The sequence below is a fragment of the Euleptes europaea genome, chromosome 7, assembly GCF_029931775.1.
Source record: "Euleptes europaea isolate rEulEur1 chromosome 7, rEulEur1.hap1, whole genome shotgun sequence".
Lineage (NCBI taxonomy): Eukaryota > Metazoa > Chordata > Lepidosauria > Squamata > Sphaerodactylidae > Euleptes > Euleptes europaea.
The window spans coordinates 64,961,128-64,987,631 of record NC_079318.1 but is presented as its reverse complement, the minus strand read 5'-3'; positions in this window follow the sequence as shown (position 1 = coordinate 64,987,631).

Genomic DNA, 26,504 nt, shown 5'->3' with positions numbered 1-26,504 from the left:
TTGCCATAAGTCAGCTGTGACTTGATGGCACTTTCTACCCCCACCATGTGCATTAAGAAAGTGTGCACTGAGATGGTATTCTCCAGATCCAAAGTAAAGGTTAAATGAATGATAGCTCCCCTCCCGCTAATTTGTACTTCTTATGGGTTGGCTTACTTCTGTTCTCCATATGATATATTTAAAAGAAAATGATTTCTGTGACTCTGGGGAACTTGTTTTCAGACTGGTAAATTTGCCTTTCCTCTTTCATATAGTAGTTGTTGCAAGTTAAGGGTTTTTGTAAAATGATTTGAACTAGAAGTATAAAGACATGCTCTGAAGGCAGATTATGTTACCTCCTCAACTCAAGCAGGCCAATATTTTATATTTTATTAGTGTGAAGCAAAGATCAACTCCTAGGTTGGAGGAGAATTCATAGAGGAACTGGCCAATGACCCAGATCTGGTTTCACTGAATAATTGCTAAATGGTCAACAAGATAATCTGGAGAAACACACTCACATTTAACTCTAATGTTATTGTAAGAAGGATACTCATGAAAAAGCCCTCCAAACATGTTTGCCAAATTCTGAACAGGTACAAGGAAATATACTGTGTTGTTAATGTGGTTTCTATACACTGACTGAAAGAACATTAAAAAGCATTGTCAAATCTCATTGCATAGTTTCAAATAATCTATTGGATATTCTTACTGCCAGAAATTTGAGTCTTACCACACACACACAATAAAAGTTATGCAAAAAGAACAGAACACACACAGCTTCTAGCAGAGAGTTAAAAATTAGCATCCCATTTATAAAATATAAAGGAGCAAGGAATTATTTAAAATAGGTAGGTAGTGAAAATAAAAGAACACCTAATGAAAATTACTACAGAAAGTCATCAATATCAAACTGACAAAGCAAAAGTTTATATAATTGCAATGAGGTCACAAGCATCTACTAAAAAGAGAACAGAAGAATCTTGCTTCTTGATAAGGATTGCTTTGATATTCCTAGTCCTAGAAATAAGATTATCCAACAGTTTGAACTGCAGCTTGAATTGCGTATTAGAAAGAATCGAACTACCACCTTACCAAATCAATTTTATGTAACTTTCAGAATTATACCCTTCTAAATCCGTTAGCTTCAATTGACTTAGAAGGGTATAGTTCTGCTTAGGACTGCAATATTAGAAAGAAGCCCCAATGAAAAACTTAAAGAAACATGAACCAAATCAGAAGCAAGCTAACCTTTCTGGACAGCCAACAGAGAATGCATCAGGAACTGGAAGATGATTAAGGGGAGCAACTTGACTTGGAAAATATCTTCCTAAACTATCTTATGCAATCAGGAAGGGATATCAGTCATGATGGTATTCCATCATGTTTTTCTGCTGTTAAACCCTGTTTTAAGGATAGATTCTTGTTACTAGGCCCATTCAAGAAAATCACTGCTATTTATATGCATTTGATAATGATTAACTCCTTAAATCTTTTCTGAAGGAATACTGAACTTTTACTGAGAACAGGGCTGAATCTAAAGGCAGGGGGCAGGTGCACTGGGTGGCGAGTAGAGAGGGGGTGGTGACAGGAGGTGGAGATTCAATTGCCCAGCAGAGATGGCTCATCCTGCAGCGCGCCCCATGTTCCCTTAGTTAGGCTGCTGCTTGGAGGCGGGGGAGGCTCAATTGCCCAGCAGAGATGGCTCATTCTGCTGCTCACACACCCCATTCCCTCAATTAGGCTGCTGCTAGAACATGAGGGAGGCTCCATTGCATGGAAGAGAGATGGCTTATTCTGCAGCGTGCACATCCCGTTCCCCTGATTAGGCTGCTGTTAAGTGTGTGTGTGGGGGGGGAGTGCACTCAATTGCATGGCAGAGATGGCTCATTCTGCAGTGTGCGTGCTCTGTTCCCCTTAGGGTTGCCAGGTCCCTCTTTGCCATCGGCAGGAGGTTTTTGGGGCAGACCCTGAGGAAGGCAGGTTGGGGAAGGGAGGGACTTCAGTGCCATAGAGTGCAATGGCCAAAGCAGCCATTTACTCCAGGTGATCTGATCTCTATTGGCTGGAGATCAATCAACCTCCAGCTATTACCTGGAGGTTGGCAACCCTAGTTCCCCCTGATTAGGCTGCTGCTAGGAAGTGGGGAGGCTGAATTGCCCAGCAGAGATGTCTCATTCTGCAGCATGTGCACCTCAGTCTGCTGATTAGGCTGCTGCTGGAGGTGGAGGGAGGGAGAGGTAGACCCCAGACCTCAGAGGGGAGTTGCAGCGCTTGATAAGGCAGAAGCTGTGGCTGTTAGTCAGTGAGACTATGGTGAGTGACAAGGAGGGGGAGCTAAAGGTTCCTGAAGAGATGTTCAAAGATGTCAAGTTCTATGAACTGGGAAACATAAACCCCCGGGTAATCTTCCTTGGCTTCATAATCTCCCTCCTTCCCCTGGCCAAGGCACCCTCCACTCTTCCACCTGCAGGACCTTCCAATTCCTTGTCTTCTCGCCCCCCCTTTCAAGGACAGTGCTTGACAATGGCCATGGTAGGCTTTAAGCATGTGAGACTTCTAAGAGGGGCTTACTGCGTGTTCTACACACTCACAGGCGGTGAAGAGTTTTGGGGGCTGGTGACCGTTAATGGTTTAGAATGCCTGATCTGCCCCTCTTTCCCGCTCCCTGCCTTGTGCTCTACTGAGGCAGTGGAAGCCATGAAGCAACCTGGAATCAAATGGGGAGGAGAAAAAGAGGATGGGCTCTTCTCTTGCCCCCTCCCCCTGCCACTTTAAAACTGGCAGCTGTGTTATGTTTGTCTTTGCCAAAGGCCACGACTAGACCTGCCCCCTCATCTAATAGGCTTGGCCTTCCCCAAGGAGCCTGATTTTACACTTTGAGAAAGGGAGGGAACAAGAACGGTGGGTCTGTTCATGTGCATTATGTGCCATCAAGTCACTTCTGACTTATGAATCAACGACCTCCAAAACGCCCTCTTGTTAACAGCCTTGCTGAAGTCATACACACTGAGGACTGTGGCTTCCTTTATTGAGTCAATACATCTCATGGAAGGACTTCCTCTTTTCCTACTGTCTTCAATGTTTCCTACCATTATTTTCTTTTCCAGTTATTCTTTTCCAGTGACTAAAGTACAGGAGCTTCAGTTTAGTCATTTTAGCTTTTGCAGCATAATCACCAGATAAAGCTTTTCTTGGGCTGTCCTTTATTAGGCTGCGAAGGAGAGTGAGATAGGTTTGGTTTTTCCCATGTCAAAATTATGTTTGCTGTATTTAAAAAAAAATGTTGGGGAAAAGGCTATGCTGAAAAACGTTCCCTTTGGGTTGGGTTTTTATGTGCATAGAGGGGTTGAGGGAATATTCAAACAATATAGATAAAATAATGTAAAAGTGTAATTATTCATTAACTGTTCATAAAGGTCAACATAATTTATTCTAACATTTTAAAGAGTTGTTGATTATATACGTATATATAAAGAAAAAATATGTATATAACATATGGGGGCATAATTTTATGCTTTTGCCCCCCTTCCCAAAAAATGTAGATCTGGTCCTAATTGAGAACGCAGAAGGTAGATGATGCTTTGTGGTGTAGCATCAGGAAGGGAGTTCCCTGAGGTTCAGTATCAATTGAACAGGTGGTCTTGCAATTTTCCTTGAAAGAATGGGTGACCAAGTTCATCATTAAAATACCATCTCCCTGCTGAATCCTGGGTGACCTCATATCTGATGAGTGATGTTGATCCAGGAATAACTAAATCCGTCGCAAAATATTTGGTAACAGTAATCTCTCTAAAGCGCTGGTTCCCAACCAGGGGTCCGTGGACCCCCAGGGGTCCGCGAGAACTAAATTAAGGTCCGCAAAACAAAGTTATAAACCCATAATAAATTAATATTTTCAATTAAAAGTTCTCTATTATAAAAATATATATTCAAAGATTATTCTAAGTTTAATGTTTAACTAACAGTTATGATTAAACTTTATTTTCAAATTCTCAGCATTTTTATTTTGAACCTTGGGGTCCCTGCACCAAACAAAAAAGTCCTAGTGGTCCCTGGTCAAAAAAAGGTTGGGAACCACTGCTCTAAAGGGATGACAAGACTAAAATCATTGTTACCCGTATTACGTTTACCATTGTAGTTGCTGTTGTATCTGTAGAGCGACATGAGTACTATTGTATTCTCTGCTGTGGCTGTAGAGTAATTTAAAATTTTGGTCAAACAATCTTGATTTTAATGTTTAAGTATTTTAAGAATCCTCAGTTACTCCTGTTCTCTATTTTAAATTTGTATACTATAGTATTTAACTTATTTTAATTTATGTATTTGTGCTTAAGACCTTTGGTCAAAAGAGCCTGAAATAAAAGGAAAAGGACCAAGTTCATCAGGTTCAGGCAAGTAGGACCATACAGCTTTGTGGTAAGATTATGCAGACCATTCTAGTCACCCCTTCTTGCAAGAAACCATGGGTAATAGAGTCCCAAATCTGTGCTGGTAACTCGTCATCTTCATAGAAAGGCTTAAACCACACAGCAAATAAGAAGAGAAATTCTGCCAAAAGACTGATAAGAGTGACTGGTTGACTGAAGCAGGAGAAGGCAAGACATACTAATCCTCTTAAACATCCAGGAATACTATGGGATAAAAAATATCAGAAAGGTTTTTTTTAATTACATTTCTAATTTTCAAGTTATTTGTCTGCAGCTCCCTTAAAAACTGTTTCTGTGTTTCTGTCACTGAAGCTGATCACTGGTTGCTAGAAGATAAGGCCTAAAAATCCATTCCTTTAATCAGAACAGAAGAAACTTAGAGAAAGATTCACTTGAAAAATGTTTGGTTTTTCGTCCTAAAAAATTTTAAAATCTGCAAGGTAGATGACTTTTCCTTGAAACATTAAACCTGAGCAAATTCTTCTCACTCTGGACTTATGAACTACCAAGGTCTTTTTTGGTGGCCTCATCTCTACAGAAGCTGAGTTGAGAGCCAGTGATAGTATTTCCAGGTAATCAGCTCATATTTGAGGTCATCTGGTAAAGTGAGACCAATTACCTGGTTGGCCTCTGTATGAACAGACTGCTGGACTAGATGGCCTTGGTCTGATCCAACATGGCTTTTCTTATGTCCTTATATTCTTATGGATGCATGTGTTGAGAGCACCAGATGCCCAAAGGTTACCAGGGGCCAAAGGTTATTTGAAATTACTTGGGCCTTCCTTGAAGCATCTAGGCCTTGACATGTATCTAGGGTTGCCAGGTCCCTCTTTGCCATTGGCGGGAGGTTTTGGGGATGGAGCCTGAGGAGGGCAGGCTTTGGGGCGGGGAGGGACTTCAGTGCTATAGAGTCCAATGGCCAAAGCGGCCATTTTCTCCAGGTGAACTGATCTCTATCTGCTAGAGATCAGTTGTAATAGCAGGAGATCTCCAGCTAGTACCCGGAAGTTGCCAACCCTACATGAATGTCATTATAGCATTAGAGACATGCTGGTCCTTGATTCTTAAGGACCTCCTGTTGCTACTACACCCATCCCAGTGCACGTTAGACCATGTTCTCCTACCTCAGGAGTGTGTGTTCACTTCAGATCAGCTGGACTGTTCTCATAGTTCTCTCAATGATGTCACCAGGGCCATGGGGTGTTCACGCTGAAGGGGAGGGCAGTGTGAAATTAATCTGGAAGTATTAATTAATATATATGAACATACAGGTAATGGTTCCAGTTTTCCTGATTTAATTACAGATTTGATTGGGGGAGGGGGAAATGGAATTTATTCATCACTAATGAAACATCTTTAGTTAGAAAGAGCTTCCAATTTTTTCTGCATCAGTGGAAGCCATTTTGGCTGCTGTACTGTTCTGGGATGTTTATTTATTGTGAGGAATAAAGTACAACTAGAAAATACAAGTGTTTCAGTGTGTGATCTTTGACACAGCTCCAAAATAACACATTGAAGAGTCTTGTCTAATTTGCTGGCACGACATGAAGAAAGAATCTGTGTGAAGCAATTAACCAAAAATGTACGATTGCTTGCCCTCCCGCAGATCTTAATACCCCAAACATTATTTCTCTCAGCTACATTGCCCTCCCTTTTTATTTGTTAACTCTCCTTCAAAATAAATTTGATAAGCCACAGCCCATTGCTGGTGTGTTATGAAAATGGAACTTTCACTGCCATTGTGGTCCCAAAGGATAGCTCCTTTATTGCCTTTGTAGTTCAGATTCTGGGCATACGATGTTGTTTAAAACCATAGATCTTGCACAAAAAATGTAATAACTTCTAAGTAAAGTGTGCTACTTTTCAATAATTTAATGGGGCTGAACAGCTTTTATTTTTTAATATTAGAATGAAGGCCCATTAGAGAACCTGGAGTTATGCCCTCTCTAGCCAATATACCCTGTTGGGTCTTGTTATGGCTGTGCTAAAGTACAAGGAGGGAAGTTATATTATCGTATTTCTTAATCCACCAGAGTTCATATGCTGACAAACAAACACAGTACTTAGAACTTTATGGCCTTCTTATGATGAGAGGGCCAGGAAGTACAGAAAAATGGCCATTAGCTAAGCAATATGCTAGAAGGACGAACTCTTTCCTCACTTAAATGATCCAGTAGTCACCTCACTGGAACCAGTTAAGACTTTAGAGGAAGGCACACATATCCAGCCTATCAATATCTTACCTAAGATATTTTCTAGGAAAAACCAGAGGAGACATTGATCAGGAACTCATAGCATTTGAAATCTAGTCAATAGGTGTAGCCCATACTACTGAGTTTCTTTACAAGAAATAGTGTAAATTATAATCTATCTGTTCCTTCTCCCTCCCCCTCGCCGATCGCTTACAAATTATTATTATAAATGTTAGCAGTAAAACTTAAATAATGCTCCCATGAGTGATACACACGACTGGCAAAGCAATCGCTGGATTGTAGAACTAGGAGAATACTCCCGTTTGTTAAAAATAGGTGTATAAAAATATTGAGACGAAGGAAGGAGTTCAGACTAATCTTGCACTGCATGTAGGAAAGTTCAGGTCTTACCCTTTTTTTCCCCCCAAAGGCACTTTTCTAGTTCAAAGTGACTTTGGTTTTGCCAGAGGGAAAATATCAAGGGATATAATTGGAAGATTTTTCTAGGTTTTCCTTGGTTTCAGAAATGCAGGAGAGACTTTAAAAACTGCATATACAGAGAACGCGAGGGAGAGGAGGAAGAAATGTTCCTTTCAAATATGTTATGCCAATATATGCTATATAGATTGCACTGTGGTTGAGAATATTTGCTTTCTTTGTACCTTTTCTTAAATGTTCCTTCAAAGGTAAATAGATAAGTCAAAGGTCACTACTAAACCTTTCCACAGAAATTGTCTATATAACTAGTTTATGTGGTATAGTCATGAGCTGGCTTGTTTTGGAAAAAGGTTGATGTGGCAAACTACCTCAGATAACGATTTCTCACATATTTTCCCTCTCTTTTAAGATTTATGAATGAGGCCTTGCTCTGCGTCCCTTTATAAAGTGAAGATCCATTCATTAGGTCAGATAGCAGGAGGTTTTTGTTGTTGTTTTGTGTACACTTCCACAGCCAGCTCACTGCTGAAAGTGTGTGTGTGTGTGTGCAACCATCTTAAAGGCCCTCTAGAATGAGAATGCCTTCATTTTCTGTCAAAATGAGCTAAAGAAGGCAAAATGATAATGCCTTCATTTTCTGTCAAAATGAGCTAAAGAAACCAGCCGATAGAGATCAGTTCACCTAGAGAGAATGGCCACTTTAGCAATTTAACTCTATGGCATTGAAGTCCCTCCCCTCCCCAAACCCTGCCCTCCTCAGGCTCCGCCCCAAAAACCTCCCACCGGTGGCAAAGAGGGACCTGGCAACCCTAACAGGTGGGCAATAGACATTTCGAGACATTCATCTGATATGAATTGGGAGCTATTGGGGTTAAATTGGTGGAAGCGTGGTGGAAGTGTGGTGTCTGGTTTTCCGAAAAGAGAGACGTTTCAGTGAATTGCAGGGTTGGATTCTTTTGAATAAGTAAGCTCTGGCGATAATTTAACATGGTTTTTATTTATGGTTTTCAAAATATATACAAATATATTTGCAGAGCATCGTAAACAGATACTTTTTAGTGGGTTGCAAGTCTGTTTGTCCCTGCATCACATTCCCAACGAGTTGCTGTTGTGGATCTTCCTAAGGCTATGCCCCAGTTTAGCAAACTAAAGCCTTTCTTCTTTCCATGTCTAAGTTCAAACTGCCAGCTTTCCATTTCTCTCCGATGCACCTGCGGAGCATGTTCCTCAAACCCCACCCCTGCTGGTGAATGGCCCCATTCAGAAAAATATCAACAGCCAATAAGAAGCATTAACACTCTTTTGTCAACCCCCTGACCACTCATTCTCCATAATGGAAGCTGGCCACACTCACAACAACCTGTTGTTTTATTGAACATAAGAACATAAGAAAGACCCTGCTGGATCAGACCAAGGTCTATCTAGTCCAGCAGTCTGTTCACACAGTGGCCAACCAGGTGCCTCTAGGAAGCCACAAACAAGACGACTGCAGCAGCACCATCCTGCCTGCGTTCCACAGCACCTAATATAATAGGCATGCTCCTGTGATACTACAGAGAATAGGTATACAGGTATTGGAGGTTTATGCTTTCACTTTGTTAACCCTTTCAATGCCTATGAAATAGGGAGCACTTAATCTAAATAGATAAATACAATCCACAGTATGCTTCATGATCTTCTCAAGTTTATGCTAGCAGGGATGTAGAAGAGCTCAGAGCCAATTTGATTTTTTTGTTTTGTTTCAGCTGAGGATGTTTTCTTTCTCCTTGGTAATAACATTTGCAGCTGCTGGAACTGTCAGAAAAGTGGGGAAAGCAATTAATATTTTTGGCCCCATGTCTTTCACGTGATCTCTTACTTTTGTGCAAACAAAGCTTGGGGGGGAGGGAGATCATGGTTCACCTTGAAAAATAATAAGCGAAGAAAATTACAGTAATGTTTTTGTTTCTTAACATTTCTCTGCTGGTTCGGAATGACAACTCACTAGAAGAGAAATACTGTCAGACACTAAACTCACAATAATAGATTTCCATTTCAGGACATACATTCATACACAAATAAAAAAAGACAACAAGAAAACTCGTAGAAATAGCACCTTGTTGACTTCGGCTTTGTAAAATAACAACAATAACAATAATAATAAACAAAGGTTCAGCAGTTCGTAAGCTCTAAAATTTGGATAATACAATTGTTTTCCATCAATATCCAAACTAGCTGAAAGAATCCATGCCCCAAAGAATAATGTGAGACTTACGTCCAAGTAGATCTGCTTAGAATTGCTCTCAAACTGACCAGGTCACTATGCAACTTAAGCCTGCTAAAGTAGCAAAGTTGTATAATTTCTGGCCATTGATTTATTTCATTTTACAAATGTGGAACAGTGGGAAAGTCTTTTAATTGGGCCATTTAGTACTACATCCAGATGACTACAGTTCTATGAGTTCTTTTTAAACTATAGGGGAGGGGGTCACATGTGAAGTGTACAGGGGGTTTCACCTTTCTGTTTTCACACAGTTTTGCTAATATTTCTCCTTTATAGGAAAAAAGACAGGGTCCTTACTTTTGCTCTTCTTTTTTATCCTTGTAAGGGCTATTACAACTGGGAGAACCAAGTCTAGATCTGTAAAACCCTGGGAATCAAAGGGTTAAATCTTCTCTTCCTTCCCTTCTGGCCCTGATCATGGAAATTAAAGTAATTAAATTATAATTATTAAAAGATGCAGGGTAGATATTATCATGAATCTTCCAGGATATGTTTTGAGTCATACTGGCCCTAATCACAGATTTTCAGGCCTGGAGGAATGAACAGGTGGGACTAGACTCTTACCCATCTTTTAAGGCCAGCAGATTCCATAAGTGTCTCCCTTCTGTCTCCCATAAACACTGGATGTAGGAAGAGATTCAAGTTCAAGTAGTCACACAAGATTAAATAGCAAGAAAAAAGCATAGATTTTTTTGCCTCATAAGAAGCAGAAACACAAGATGTTGCAGAAGAATAATCACACGTGGCCCAGAGTACCAGATGTGGGGATAACTTTTCCCCTTCCCTCAATAAAAGGTGGCCACTTGGTAAGCTTTGGGAAAGCTCTCATTTTTCACAGTCTGCTGGTCAGCTAAGTATGTTTCTTCCCACTCACTTCCCACTCAGCACACTCTGTTTGCGGAAGCGGAAATGGTAGCTTGGAATGATTTATTAGGCCAGGTTGCTCTTGTTAGCAATAGGCAAGACGGCATCTTCTCAAGCTGACAGGGAAAAGGCAGGTCGTCTGTTCATCATCCTTTGACAGGACACCTCTAACCTTAGGCTGGTGTTCCTTTGCTTGCATAATTTGCTTTACGTTTGGTAGCGCCTCTTCTCCATTACCTCCTTTCCCAAGAGGCCTGGAAGGAGCAGAGGGACTGTTATCGCTGCTGCCTTCCACCAAGTGGCTCATTGCAGCTTTTTTTTCCACGACACAGGCAAAGTCCTTTGGTGAACTACCTCTGCAAACAGGTAGAAATGGACCTTATTGTGAGTGGGTAATTGTATTCTCAGTGTCAGAAAGAACAGATATATGAGTAATAATGAAGCCCTTTGGGAAGAGGGAATGAAACACCAGCTACGGCAAGGTTATGAGTCTGCATATTTTAAAAATTATTTATTTGGAGCTTGATACAAAACCATTTTGAAGGTGAAAAGAGTGCCTTCAATTAACTTTTCTGAACAATACTGTTGTGTTTCTGGATTTGCAACCATTTGCCATTTTTATGTAAATATTTAAAAAGCCTGTGGCCATAGTGACTTAAAGGATCTTACTATGACTCGAAATAAGGGTCCGCAGGTAAGAAGGGTGTTGTCTACTATGTTCTGAACCTCGTTCAGAATAAATACCACAATGTTTGTAGAAACTTAACCCTTGAATCTGAAGTGTGCTGTGATACAAAGGAAAAGATTTTAAAGGATATTTGAATGAAATCAAAGGTTACTGAACTTTAATATGTGTTTGGAATCTGGATTCTGCAGAGTGCCATCATTGTATATAGACATCAAGACGAAACCAGAGAGTTTTGCAATGAGAACAAATCTCATTTCTTCTCAGGCTCATGCCCTCCCTCAAGTGGTACAGTTGAGTAATTTCAGACTTAATGGTCTTATGTCCTTCCCCTTCATAATGAATGGTGCATTCCTAAAGTATTGTATCTTTTTGTCCCCATAGTTCTCCCAAACAGCCATGACTTTTTGCACCCAAAGATACCCTGGCCTAGTGAGGTTTACATGAATATATCTTTCTGATATGAAATCAGAGTCTCTTAGTTAAGGCACATATTTTCCCAGTCTTCAAAATAAAAATGTTTGGGTGCCATGAGAAGCCAGGGCACATTAATTAAGGCTCTTTTGTGTGGTCCTACAACACTCCTCATACAGCGGCAATGAGTAATGACCCATGGTTGTTGGACAATAATCTACCCTTTCAAACTCTTGCTCACAAGGTAGACTTCTCTGGAAACCTACTCAACCATCCAGGAAGATCCTTCTACCCATCTCCTGAGCATTGTCAGTAGGTTTGAGCCACAATTGCCACCTGTGTTAACTCAGTCATTTGGAAACAAGCAAATCTTCCTTTCCCACTACATGCATCCCTCACTAACACCCCTTACAGCAGGAGATGTGAATTATCTTATGGAAGTTTGGATACTGACCTTTCCACCAATCTTATAGTTGCACCAATCACACAGCAACCCCAGTTTCACCAGTGAGCAGCTTGGCTCAGTAAGACTGAGGATCTTAATTCTGCACAGGTTTTGGCCAATGGCACTGCTTCCCCTCTCTGATCCCTTGTAAATCCAGGCAAATAAAAGGGATTCCCAAACCTTCAATTTTTGTAGTTAGTTCTGCTTCTGAGCCTTCCACCATCATTACTGATGAAATCAATTCTTTGTCCAGGCAGAGTGTGATTTTTCCTTCTGTTCAGCTCCCCTTCCTGAAACTGAGCCTCCATGTATTTCTACATACATCTTTTAGCTTCACTCCACCTGCTTCTGGCTGGTTAGCATTACAGTCAAATGGGCTTCTCCCATCACACCCCTAACTGGCTGTGGATATTTTCCCTTCCTAGTCTGAAAATCCTTCCCGGTTCATCCCTTTGAATCTTCTGTTCACTCTCTGGGCAACACCTACATCCATCTCCTCTCTTTGGGTTGGTTTGGACTAGCCATATGGGAAGAACACAGTCTGAGTCAAAGGTAACTTTAATTGGGTGATAGTTTAAAGTAATATAACTGAATACCGTATATACTCGCGTATAAGCCGAGTTTTTCAGCCCAAAAAAAGGGCTGAAAAAGCCGAACTCGGCTTATACGTGGGTCAATACGGTAGAGGGGGGAGGAGGGGGAGGGAGAGGAGGGAGGGGGGAACTTACCATTCTCACCGCCGCCGCCGGGCCCGCGAGGGTTCCTCCCACCGGCAGCGGCCAGCAGGGGCCTTCTGCAGGGCCGGCAAGGCCGCGCCGCCTCCGCTGCCGGGCCCGCGAGGGTTCCTCTGGCCGGCAGGGGCCTCTGCAGGGCCGGCAAGGCCGCGCCGCCGCCCCCGCCGGGCCTGCGAGGGTTCCTCCCGCCGGCAGCGGCCGGCAGGGGCCTTCTGCAGGGCCAGCAAGGCCGCGCCGCCCCCGCTGCCGGGCCCGCGAGGGTTCCTCCGGCCGGCAGGGGCCTCTGCAGGGCCGGCAAGGCCGCGCCGCCGCCTCCGCCGGGCCCGCGAGGGTTCTTCCTGCCGGCAGCGGCCTCCTGCAGGGCCGGGAAGGCTGCGCCGCTGCTGCCGCCGCCGACTCTCCTGGTGAGTAGGGGGTTCAGGGGCTCTTCCCCCTCCCCCCTTGAATGGCACTGGGGTCGGGGTGGGTTGGGGTGGGTTGGGAGGTCCCGGGAGGCCGGTGGGAGGGTGGCCTGGGGCAGGGGCAAGATCTTCCCTACGCTCTAAAATGGCGGCCGCCATTTTAGAGCGCAGCTTTACCAGAAAAGGGAATTTCTTATTGACCCTCGGCTTATACGCGGGTCAATAAGAAATTCCCTTTTCTGGCCTCAAGTTTGGGGGATCGGCTTATACTCGGGTCGGCTTATACCCGAGTATATACGGTACTAGGATTGTGCAAAAGTGAGTTACTTTTTTGGATTGCTGCTGTATTGTTGCCATTGAATAGTTCTGCCTTGCTGTCTTACATTGCCATCATTTTGCTCCCCTTTGCTGTTCTGTAACTTGGTTAGGTCAATAAGGTTATTTTTCTGATTAAGTGTTTCTTCTTGTCTTCCCTGGGACCCTTATTGAGCCAGTTCTGGAAGTGTGTATACAATTGTTGCACTTAGCTTGACTCTGCTAAGTAGTCCTCAGCACTGCAGGGTTTTTAAAAGATTTCTAGTGAGGGCAAGATCAGCCACATAGGACTCCAACCAGTTTATTTAACACAATAGCACACTGCATTAGCAACAGCAAATAATTAAGTAGGTGTACAAACCACATCATTTTACCGCACCCACAGGAATTAAGGATACCCACTGAAGCTACAGGATGGCCAGCCAGTCACTTCAGAGGCAGAGAGCACATCTGGTCTTCTCAGGGAAAACGCAAGGAGGAAGCTAGAACCCATGGTTGTGCCTAGCTTTGTTCCTGTGGTTTGAGAGTGTAGAAATAAGCTTGATTTCTTGGGATAGTGGCTTTCTCTCTGGGTTTTTTTCTCCCTGGATTGCTCTGCACTTCTATGGACTAGATGGTCCACTTTTAAAGGAAAACGTTTCTATTGTTTTCATGAAGAAGTCAAAAGTTCAGTGGCACCATCTCCTTTCAATTTCTTTTCTGCACATATTCTAACCATATCTTGTTGGAGACAAGCATATTTTTTCACTTGGACATACAAGACCTGAACAAGATTTTAGCAATCCCTAATCACTCTTTTCCATCTTCCTCCAGACTGACTTTGCATGTTGCTTCAGGCAGTAGTTTCTGTTCTAAATAAGTACTTTGCATAAGCTATTCACAGTTTCCCAGACATTCGTGAAAGACCCCCCCCCCAAAAAAAAAAAAACCATTCACAAACCTTGGCTAGTTTAACCACACATTTCTTAACTTCTTTGCTCTTACTTTCATACACTTACCAGAGGGTCTTTCAACAGATATTTCTGTCCAATTCCTAACCACAATTTAGGAAAGAATTGTCTGGCAGTGGTGGTGGGGGGGTTGTGTGGATACGGATATTGGGGGTTGCATGACACTGGCTGCTGTAACACGTAAAAAATAGAAGTGGCATAGGTATCTCTAGGCATCAACAGAAACTTTATGGTAAAACCATAGAGTTCTCTAGAAGACAGATGTTGAGAAAACCACTGTCTTTTTGTAATCCATCTTCACTGACAGCTAAACCCTGTCTGGAGAAAAATGGCATTTAACTGCTTTTTTGCTCTGACTCCCTTTCCAATGTGCTTTGTCAATGTTCCAAGGGCTCGGTGAGCATTCCAACCAGGTTTAAAAAGAATTGGTAGCTTTCAGGAAATGTGCAAGACTTTGACCTGTCCATCACAACTTGTTACACAACAGACTCAAAAGAGTCCATGGAATCTAGGAGTACAACTAGACGTAATGCTGTCCCTAGGTTCACCACAGGGACGTGTAGGGTTGCCAACTTCCAGGTACTAGCTGGAGATCTGCTATTACAACGGATCTCCAGCCGATAGAGATCACTTCACCTGGAAAAAATGGCCGCTTTGGCAGTTGGACTCTATGGCATTGAATTCCCTCCCCTCCCCAAACCCTGCCCTACCCAGGCTCCACCCCAAAACCTCCCACCGATAGTGAAGAAGGACCTGGCAACCCTAGGGGCAAGTCTCCCTTTCCTAGTGTCCAGGAAAGCTATTTAAGAGTTCTGCAGCAGCCTGATTCTGGTTGGGATCACTGCAGGGAGGAGGGGCTCCTGCCTTTCCCCCCAGTGCCATTTTTTCAATCCAAAATGGCTCTGGGTGCATGTGTTGGCAAATACATACCCGATAACATTTGGTGTTGGAAAAATGGCATGGGTCATGTTTTAATTTAATATACTTTGCAAAGACCTTTGGCTATCTATAAATAAATATTTCCCTACCTACGTCACAGTGGTCACAACCAGGATCAGGCTCTCACAGCACTCTTAAACAGCTTGTCTTGGTGTTAGAAAATGGAAGCATGTCCTTGAGGTGAACCCAGGGGCAGCATCATTTCTAGATGTGCCTTAATTGTACGCATGTAGAAGACACTCACACGTGCGTATCGCAACTTAGGGACCAATTTGTGTAACAGGTTCAATTTTAAAAAACCGAGACTATATAATTTGGAACTCCAAAAAACTAGAAAGGATTTCTGATAATTACAGAAGTATCCCTACATTGACCTCCCAGGCCGCCTGCAGCCAATGGAAATTCGCCGTAGCCGTCCTCGACTGCCTCTGCCTGGTCACCTTCGCCCTCATCCACATCGTCTGCTCCATTGGGATCCTCATGGCGGCCCCCAACTTTGCCAAGGCCATCACCAAGGACTTCCTGTGAAGCCCCGGCAACGGGCTCCCGTGAAGCGCTGTGGCAGCCGTGGCGCCAGGATGGGCATGGCTGGAGACCCCGCCAGCCTGCCAGGCTTCGTCGCAGGCAGTAGGCCTCGCATGCAGTGGTGTCGCCAGCCCAACGGGAGACCTGCCTCTGAAGGAAATCCACCAAACACCGTGCTCTGTCCGGCATGCCGAAAAGGATCCTACTGCCTCCCCTCGGTTCGCACCCCCCTTGCTCCCATTGCCAAGTAGGTTGCCAGCTCCAGGATGGGAAGTTCCTGGAGGTCCCAGGTTCAATCCCCGGCATCTCCAGTTCAAGGGACTAGGCAAGTAGGTGATGTGAAAGACCTCCGCCTGAGACCCTGGAGAGCCGCTGCCGGTCTGAGTAGACAATACTGACTTTGATGGACCAAGGGTCTGATTCATTGTAAGGCAGCTTCATATGTGTTCATGTGTGGGTCAGGGAATCAAACAAACATCTCAAATTATTTTACAGGTTTCAGATAAGGGAGGGGCTGTGGCTCAGTGGCAGAGCATCTGCTTGGCATGCAGAAGGTCCCAGGTTCAATCCCTGGCATCTCCAGTTAAAGGGACCAGGCAAGTAGGTGATGCAAAAGACCCCTGCCTGAGACCCTGGAGAGCCGCTGCTGGTCTGAGTAGACAATACTGACTTTGATGGACCAAGGGTCTGATTCAGTGTAAGGCAGCTTTATGTGTGTATGTGACCTCAGTCTTATATTCATAAGAACATAAGAAAAGCCATGCTGGATCAGACCAAGGCCCATCAAGTCCAGCAGTCTGTTCACACAGTGGCCAACCAGGTGCCTCTAGGAAGCCCACAAGCAAGACGACTGCAGCAGCATTATCCTGCCTGTGTTCCACAGCACCTAATATAACAGGCATTCTCTTCTGAGACTGTAGAGAATAGGTATACATCATGACTAGTATTCATTTTGATTAGTAGCCATGGATAGCCCTGTCCTCCAGGAACATGTCCACTCCCCTCTTAAAGCCTTCCGAATTGGCAGCCATCACCACATCCTGGGGTAGGGAGTTTCACAATTCCCCCAGTGACATTGTCAAGTAGTCAGATTGTATTAGCTTTGTGACTTTCTGATGTCATCATGGTCACTGTATGATCCCCAGTTGTCTGAAATCACCATGTGACAAATCCAGAAAGAAGAAAACACAATAATTAGATTGGGGAAATGGCTCTACCGCAGTAGTCGATAAAGGAAGCAAAGTTATTAAATGGTTCTTGTGGGTTATCCGGGCTGTGTAACCATGGTCTTGGTATTTTCTTTCCTGACGTTTTGCCAGCAGCTGTGGCAGGCATCTTCAGAGGAGTAACACTGAAGGACACTCCTCTGAAGATGCCTGCCACAGCTGCTGGCGAAACGTCAGGAAAGAAAATACCAAGACCACGGTTACACAGCCCGGATAACCCACAAGAACCAATGAACTCTGACCGTGAAAGCCTTCAACAATAATAAAGTTATTAAAGCAGAATATTTTCACAATTAAGGGCTTTGTCAGGAAATTTTTAGCTCTCCCCCTCAGCACTTCTTATAACCCAGCACTTGAAATGGGAGAACATTCAGTGAAATAGTGCATGCCTATATTTCTCTACCATGTTCTAACCAAGATGAAGAAGAAGAGTTGGTTTTTAAACCCTGCTTTTCTCTATTGAAAGGATTCTCAAAGCAGCTTACAATCACATTTCCTTCCCCTCTTCACAACAGACACCTTGTGAGGTAGGTGGGGCTGAGAGAGTTCTGAAAGAACTGTGACTGGCCCAGGGTCACCCAGCAGGCTGCAGGTGGAGGAGTGGGGAAACCAACCCAGTTCTCCAGATTAGAGTCTGCTGCTCTTACCCAATACACCACACTGGTTCTCTGCTCCTGTGATGACTTGCTCTTGATCTTCATCTTAACTAAAGCCCATTCTACAGTCTTTTATCGGAATGTTTCATTATGAGCAATTTCAACTGCCAAACATCATTTGTGCCAAGAACAGGTATTGAATGAGGCTGTTGGATGCACTTGAGTTCCGGTCTGTGTGCATCTGTCTTCAGAGGCAACTCCTAATCCTGAATGGTCTACTGCCTTTACCTTTATGAGTTCCTCTGATTGGCAATTGAGAGAATAAATCTTGCAGAAATGGAAAAAAAAAAACCTTTGAGATTCACCACAGTGAAATGTATATTTTATATGGCTCCAATTTGATTCCTTTAGCCAGATTTTTTTAAAATCCAGATGACATTATTCCGCGAGAGTTCTCCCCCCACCCCCTGTGAACTGCCAGATCTATATTTTCTTTTTTAGTGGCTGTTTTGAGAGTCAGCTTGAGATGGCTTTCGAGATAAGGATAAAAGGTACAAAGAGGGTCATTGGGAGGGGGGTTGCAGGTGGGAGAGAGCTTCATCATTTGCAGCTACACTCAAAATGCACCGCTGAGGTTCCTTTGCTGATAAATTTCAGGTCTGTCCACGTGGAAAATGGGATTGGTTTGAAAACATATTATGGGCTCAGTTGCTAATGACAAATCTGATGAAGGGAGGTCTCTATGAGTAACACATAGAGGACATTTAGGAAGGCATAGAAGGCAAGCAGAGAACACCTGCCCTTATTACTTCCACAATCTGAAAGTCTTTATAGAACAAAAATACCTTTTCCCGGCTCCTCTTTGAGTCAAATCGACCCCTCAGGAAAGAATGCATGAGAGGTGAAGGTGGGAAGGGGCTTGAGAGACTGGACAATAATCTCCATGTTTCTCAAAAATTCGGTGTATCTCTGGGACTGGTTTATATATGTAGAGTCATTGCTTGATGTTTGCAGCACTGAGTGGTGATTTAGATCTGTGAATGGACTATACAGATTGTAATCAAGAGACAGATCTGTTTCTTTTCTAACTTAAAGTGATATGGATTTGCCAGGAGTCTGACTTTCAAACATTACCAAAATCATATAAGACCTAGGGTTGCCAAGTGCCAGGGGGTGGTGGGCAAACCCCTGCCAATCCACCTGGCTGCCCACCAACCAGCTGAAGGTCGGCGGGCAACACGGGCATGTGCGCCTACCCACGGTGCCTCATCACTTCCGGTTTACACCCGGAAGCACCGCATCGCACGATCACACCTCACTACTGCCCAAGAAACCTCCCACCGGAGGAGAGGAGGGACCTGGTAAGCCTAATAAGACCCCACAATGAGGACAATTAGGTCATTCCAACCTATGAATGGGCCACTGTCAGACCCAATACCAGGAATTTGTTTCACAGTGGGTATGTCTGCATGACAGTCTCACACTGCAAAGGGTAACTAGGGGACCTCTAAAGCCTAATTCATTGGCACCTTCACCAAACTACAATTCCCAGGATTCTTTGAGTGAATGACATGTTAAACTACAAAACAGATATGGGTGCAGAACAGCCCAGAATGTGTTAGTTGTCGAACCATAACTTTATGTGCAAGATAACAAGCCTCTGACATCAATAAATGTAGCCATTTCTTCATCTTTCACACTGTTCCACTTTATTACCTTTAAATCCCCTATTTTATAAGCTTGCTTGCCACAAAATAATTATGTGAGATGAGAGGGAAAGGGGCCATTAATTTTCACATTTCTATAACAACCATAGAATGGATATATTCTTTGCACAGTGATGTCTGAGGAGACATCACAGAGCAACAAAAGAGACAGGTTTTCAAATGACAGCTCACTGTATACAATCAGGGCAAATTCTTTAAAAGAGCTCAGTGCCCTCTTTTGCTTCTCGTTACTCTCAGAAATACCAGATCTTATCGCACCCTTCATTTCCAAGATCAAAAGGGGGAAATGTGTTTTTATTGAGTTAGAACAGGACTATCAAACTCACAGACCTGGGCTCCAGATTGACTCCAAGCATGTAGTAAAAGCATATGAATTTCTTTGCTGGGTCAGGCCAAAGATCCATCTAGACGAAACATCAACCCAAACATAGGTTTGCCAGGCCCCTTTTTGCCACTGGCAGGAGGTTTTTGGGTTGGAGCCTGAGGAGGGCAGGGTTTGGGGAGGGGAGGGACTTCAATGCCATAGAGTCCAATGGCCAAAGCGGCCATTTTCTCCAGGTGAACTGATCTCTATAGGTTGGAGATCAGTTGTAATAGCAGGAGATCGCCAGCTATTACCTGGAGGTTGGCAACCCTACCCAAACATGATGTCAGATGGCCTTACCATGCTCAGTTCCCTAGGCTACATGTGAACTGAGCTCCTAATCAAATCATCTCGATGGTTGTTGATGTTCATCTGAAGTGGCTTCGCACCTGGGCAGTAGCCACTTACTCTATAGCAAGAGTCCCCACTATAAAGCCTCTGGGCGCGATGGTGCCCACTGACACCTTTCCTGGTACCAGCCAAGTGTTTTTACAAAGTGTGGGTGGCCAGGTGGGCCTTTAGTCCAGCAGGGCTTCTGATTGGTCATTGGAGAACAGATGGGCTGTGGGGTTAAAAAGGTTGGCCGTGGCAGCTAGGGTTGTGTGACGGAAACAGTGGGCAGAGTCTGGAAAGCTGGTGGGGTTCTTTTTGGAGGGAGAGAAGGCGATCTTGAGGAGCTGGGAGTTAGCTCTTTGGAAGGAGAGAGTTCTGAGCTCCTGATCTGTGTGGGGTGTGGAGAGACTCTGTGAATGGTTCTTCACCTACTGCCTAGCTTGTTTTTAAACCAAACCTGAGTTTGGGGAAGATTGTGGCAGTGTGTGACAGCCCTTTCTTCAGTCACTTGGTGGGAGGTGGCTTCTGAAACAGGGAGACTCCTGACTCAGTGTTTTGGGGAAGGGTGACTTGTTTCCACGGGAGGTGGGAAAATCTAAGGAGTGGGAAAGGTTGTGGACAGACCTCCACTCACTGATATTTTGTGCGTGCTAGGTTAGTTTGAGTCTACACCAAGTATTTTGAGTCTGTGAATTTTTATGAACAGCATCTAAGTATATTACTGAGTATTCTGAACTGAGAACTAAGAACTGTGCCTTGAAACCATCAAAGATTTTGAACTGCCTGTAACCATTATGCTCTGTGCCGCTCTGAAAGAACAACCTACAATCTAAAAACCTTTTCTGTAAATAATAAACATCTTTTTATTCACCTTTTGAATTCAGCCTCTAAGCCTTTCTATTTCTCCTGGGGGGAAGGTAGAGAAACTCTCCTCACAAAAGCAAGGGTGACTGTCTGTGGGGTAGAGAGAATATTAAATCCTCCTCTCAGCTACTGGTGACAGGGAGAAATTTGTGAGGGTCCATAAAGGTGGGGAAACCAGAACAGAAATCTCCTTCCTTCCTTCTTCGCTCCCTCACAGGTTGTCAACATTGGAGATTTGGGGGTGGAGCCTGGGAAGGAGGGGGTTGGGATCTCAGTGAAGTATAATGCCATAGAGTCCAACTCCAAAGCAGCCATTTCTTCCAGGAGAACTAATCTCTGCAGTCTGGAGATCAGTTGTAATTACTGGCAGCCCTAGGGGATCTGCAGCCACAGTTCAAGGATATCAACAGCACAACAAGGTAAGCTGCTGCTGGCCTTGGACATTACCCCTCTTCCCACCTGTTTGGGGGGAGAGAAAGAAAAGCCCACTGCCACACAAATCAGCAGAGTTGCTCTCATCCTAAGTATTTCCTGAGTACTGCTACAGCCTGCGACCACAGCAAGGAAGGTTGCCAACCTCCAGGTGGGTCCTGGAGATCTCCAGACTGCAGTGATCATTTTGCCTTCAGAAAGTGGGTGCTTTGGAGGATGGATTCTATGGTAGGGTTGTGCAAAAAAAAAGAGAGGTAAATTTTGGGTTTATTGGGCCCTATTTTTTTTGGTAACCCCAGAATAAGCCGAATACCCATACCAGTAAATATCGGCATCCAGCTTATTTCTGGGTTTACTGAAAAATTCAGTTCCATTATAGTCTATGGGGATTTTTTCCAAATCTCCTGTGGGGGCATTTTTGGAGGTAGAGTCACCAAATTTGCATCATGGCTGCAAGGAACTCTCCTTAGATGGTCACCAACGTTTGGTGAATTTTGGGATAGGACAATTTTATGGGCCCACAAAGGGGTAGCCCCAATCCCCCAGGCATTTGCAAGCTGAGCTGTCCATCAGTTTCAAGTTCAGAAGTTCAGCATTACCGAGGACTGGTGGAGAGAGCTGATTGGCAGGCTGGCACCTCAAAGTCTGGGGGCTGCCATCATATCTATGGTGCATAGCATGATGTCCATGCAAATCAACTTCCAAATGGAGGGGAAATGCTTTTATGCAAGAAAAATAAGGCACGGAAAACATTTCTTTTGGTGGCAAATGACATCTTGTGAACAGTCCTTTATTATGGCCATGAAAAATCTGATTTCAAGAGATGGTCACAGTGCAGGGAAACGAAGCCTCTGCTCAAGGCAACCTTCAGTTTGAGAGCAGGTTTCCGGGGTGGGGGGATGAGATCAGAGCCAGCCGAAGTCTCGACCAGGCTGCAGGAAATCCACTGTCCCTAGCAGGAACCTGTAACCCTATCCTAAGTGCCACTGCTGCAGCTGAGAACCAAAGCTGGCTTTCCTGAAGAGGATGGGGTGGGAATAGGGTTGCCAGCCTCCAGGTGGTGGCTGGAGATCTCTCGCTATTACAGCTGATCTCCAGTCGATAGAGATCAGTTCTCCTGGAGAAAACAGCTGCATTGGCAATTGGACTCTATGGCATTGAAGTCCCTCCAAGTCCGCTCTCCAAACCCTGCCTTCCTCAGGCTTCACCCCCAAAATCTTTAGGTATTTCCCAACTCGGAGCTAGCAACCCTAGGTGTAGGGTTGCCAAGTCCCTCTTCGGGAGGTTTTTGGGGCAGAGCCTGAGGAGGGTGGGGTTTGGGAGGGGAGGGACTTCAATACCATAAAGTCCAATGACCAAAGCACCCATTTTCTCCAGGTGATCTGATCTCTATTGACTGGAGATCAGTTGTAATAGCAGGAGATCTCCAGCTAGTATCTGGAGGTTGGCAACCCTACCTAGGTGGGAAGAGAAAAGGAAGCTGGGGAAGAATGGGTGAGGAAGGGAGAATGAAGCCGGCTGAGGGGTAAGTGTGCAATCCTGCCTGGGGCTGAACAGTCCAGGAGAAAACCTCTTTGGGTCCTTTCTTCTCTTGTCCTTCTGCCCACCCCGCTCGACTTCCTGTGTGGGTTTGAATTTGTTTCCTATCACCCACCCCTCTTCTACTTGCATGCCTCCCACCTGCCTCCCGCCCTGGCCACTTGTGAGCTCTCCCGTTGCCCATGCTCACCACTAGCTGTGGCCCTTTTCCCAGTGGCCCTGGGCAGTGACTGTACCTGGGAGCATGGTAGAGCACTAGGAAATAAGTGAATAGAGAAGGGCCTGCCAGAACCCTTGGGCCCTGGCAGCTGCCCCACCTCAGGGTCTGCTGAGCCAGCCCTGTGTGTGTGAGAGAGACAGACAGACAAAGATTCCACACACGCACTTCTCCTGCCTCTGTTTTTATTCTCCTGCTTTTGGATATAAATGTGTGTGTTTTATTTATTTTTCTCCCATCTCTTGGGTTTTTTCTCTCCGTTTTTTTTTAATCCTCTTCTTTTCTCCTGCCCATTATATGCCATTGTCAACTACTTTTGTGAGGTTTTACTGTATCCTGCCTGTCGTATTGTATCATGGCATAGCTCTGATGTGACTTTTTGGTATATTCATGGTATAGTGCTGACAGTGGCTTTATGTAAAGCACTTTACCAGTACAAATAGCAGGCTGATGCATTAAAAACACAGTGGGACTTGCTTCTAACTAAACACGGTAGGGCTGCATGGCTAAAATGCATAATGTAACTCACTGGAACAGCTGAAGTCATTAGACCTTCCAAATTTAAATGTATTTTTATAATTCAGGTGGAAGTTGACAGTAACATCACTACATCAAATTTTGTTTCCCCCCCCAAAAAAAAAATTTATATTCCTATCAACACCTGGCCAGGATCTCTCTCTCTCTCTCTCTCTCTCTCTCTCTCTCTCTCTCTCTCTCTCTCTCTCTCTCTCTCTCTCTCTCTTACTGTATTCAAGTGCAAGGTCCTCTTACTAGCACTAACTTTGTAACAAGTAATAGTACACATTAAAAAAAGGCTGTGCTCGTGGGGCTAATGTAAAGGGGACAGACAGGAGAAGAAGCGTCCTTCCCTTTTCCTCTTCCATAAGTGTGTTAAGTGCCTGGTTTCCCCTAGAAGTGATCTCATGTCATTGGCCCAATGACCATTTGAAAAAAATTACCTGGCTCCATAAGGGGGAGCTGGCAACCCAGAGTCCAAGAGCTGTATTTCCTTTCTTGATGATTGAGGCACGTTATCTCGCTGAGTCATGGTTGGATCATTAAAGTGACTTGTGCTGTAAATCAGGAAATCACTTGAAGTTCATCTCTTTGCATCTACAGTCAGATGTCTCCTTTAAACGACCAACATTGGCTAGACTGAATTGCGTACTTTTGTACCTGTGCATCTGAGGAGTAACTGCAAGAAATGATCACAAGATTTTCTGTGGTCCTGGGCAGACATGGAAGGTACACAGAGGTGCTAGGAGTTCAAACATCTCAAACTGTGTTCCCCCTCCCCGTTTAACTATGTGCCTTTTAGTATTGGAAGCACTGGCTGATAAATGGTGGAGGGCAGTTACTACAGAAAGAGAACTGTAATAATATGAGGAAGCAACAAATGAAAACGGGCACCCTCCAAATTAATTCAGACACATCCAGACAGCTAACCAAACAACCGGCTCCCTGATCATGAGTGACAAGCAGGACATTAGCTGATCCAGTTGCTGCTTTAGCATACCTAATATAGACTAGCAGTGTGTCATCTGCTGTGGCCAGCCAGACTGAAGGTTGATTCTCATGACCATTTCAATGCAGTTCAGTCATGATTTTGAGGCAATCTGTACAACCATCTGTACAACTCCTGCTTTTGGGTGGGTGCCAGGGAGGCTTAAAAAACCTGAATTGGTTCCTGGAGGTAGTTTTAGAGTGGATGCAGGGTAGGGTTTCCAGCTCCGGGTTGGGAAATACCTGGAGATTTTTGAAGCAGAGCTTGAGGAGGGCAGGGTTTGGAGAGGGGAGGGACTTCAATGCCATAGAGTCCAATTGCCAAAGCGGCCATTTTCTCCAGGGGAACTGATCTCTATTGGCTGAAGATCAGTTGTAATTGCAGGAGATCTCCAGCTAGTACCTGGAGGTTGACAACCCTTATGCAGGTTAATAAACTGAAGCTTAATCATGACAAAACTGAAGCGCTACTGGTATAAGACCCCCTGTCCTCTCCTTAGTTGAGACACCCTAATTTGACCTCCAATATCCTCTTAGTTGTTTTGAAGGGCACCCCTTTGAAATTTTCTTGCCTCCTATGTCCAGAGCACATTCCAGCACAGAAGCAGGATGAAGCATTTACATATGCACCCCCCCACCCCCAAACAACCAGCATTTCTGGAAGCTAAGAAGAGACTCTTACACAAGTGGAGGTTACACAGACACACAGACACACACACACACACTATTATGGGGTAAAGGACCAGTTTTTATATCCTAAAATGAGTCCTGAGGCAGTGTGAAGTATTCTGGCAGGAAAGCCAGAGAACAAAGAACTGATTGCTTTTCCAGGGTTCTGGACAAAGGGTAGGAGAGGCTTGATGGGCCGTTAGGTCCCAAGAGAACACCTGGGCTATTCCCTTGAATACTGATTGATTGAGGGATGGGTGCAGATAGGGTGAATAACAGTCTCCTCAGAGTGCTGATTAAATCACCTTAGGGTGACACAATGAGGTTTGGCTAGCCCCACTATTAAGCCAGGCACATCTTTAGACCAGGAGGAAAAGTCAGCTGCCAACTCCTTCCTACCCAGGCTTGAACATAACAAAATGGATCCCAAAAATTCTGTGGGGCATCCATTTTGCGGGAGCAGTACTCTGTACTGGTGCCAGTTTTGGAGACCCCCTGTCCTCCATGAAGCCCTTTAACAGAAGGAAGGGCTCGACTGCTCACAACACCTTCCAGACACTCAGCTCAACTATTCAGAGTTGCTTGAGAGCTGAGACTGGTAGGGGGCTGCTTCTTCCAGCAAGATTGATGGTGCCAGGAGAAAAATGAGCAAGGCTGTGGGGCAGTTCATAAATACAGCAGGTGGCTCTGTGATTCAGCACCCTGGATATTTTCTTCAGGCCAGTGGCTCTTTTCATGGCAGATGGCATGCACCTCTCAAACTGGGGACAGGACATTTGGTTCCATGGCATTCTTCTTTCTTGGTTGCAACTTTAGGAGATTTGGCAGGAGCTGGGCAGGCGCTCTCCGGCTATGGTGGCAGTTTCAGGCACTGGGCTGGATCCATTGGGGGGGAGGCAGGGCCTGCGTGCCTGCCTCTGCCAGGTGGGAACACCCTTAAGGGATCTTGGAGATGGAGCCCTGCAGTGACATGCCCAGTTCGGGGGCTGTCATCCAGCTCCACTCTCAGTTGGCAAGGGAACCACACAGAGACCACTGTGGGACCACTGGACTTGCCATTCCAGGTTTACTCCAGCAAGCGAGCTTGGGAAGGGCTCCATTGGCCAACAGGTTGGTCGGCCGATGCTTGGATCTGTGTCCTATGCTGTGCCAGTGCTCCTGCTGTAGTTAATAGAGCTGTGAACTGTTCTACCGTACTCCATTGCGGTTTCTATGTGTATCCATGCCTTTTTTCCCCCTCCCTGCCATTAGGACTGCAAATAGATGAGATATGTCCTCAGGATAGATGTCTGACGTCTTGTTCATTTTGTACTGAGAACATGGCTATTAGCCTGTATAAAATCCTTGTGTGAGTGCACACAGCTCCTCCACCACTTTTAGGAATCTCCTCAGAGCTGTTGTAAAGCAATTATTTACTTTTTCGTTTTTTGTAACCATCACCTTGCCTGTAACACCTAAGT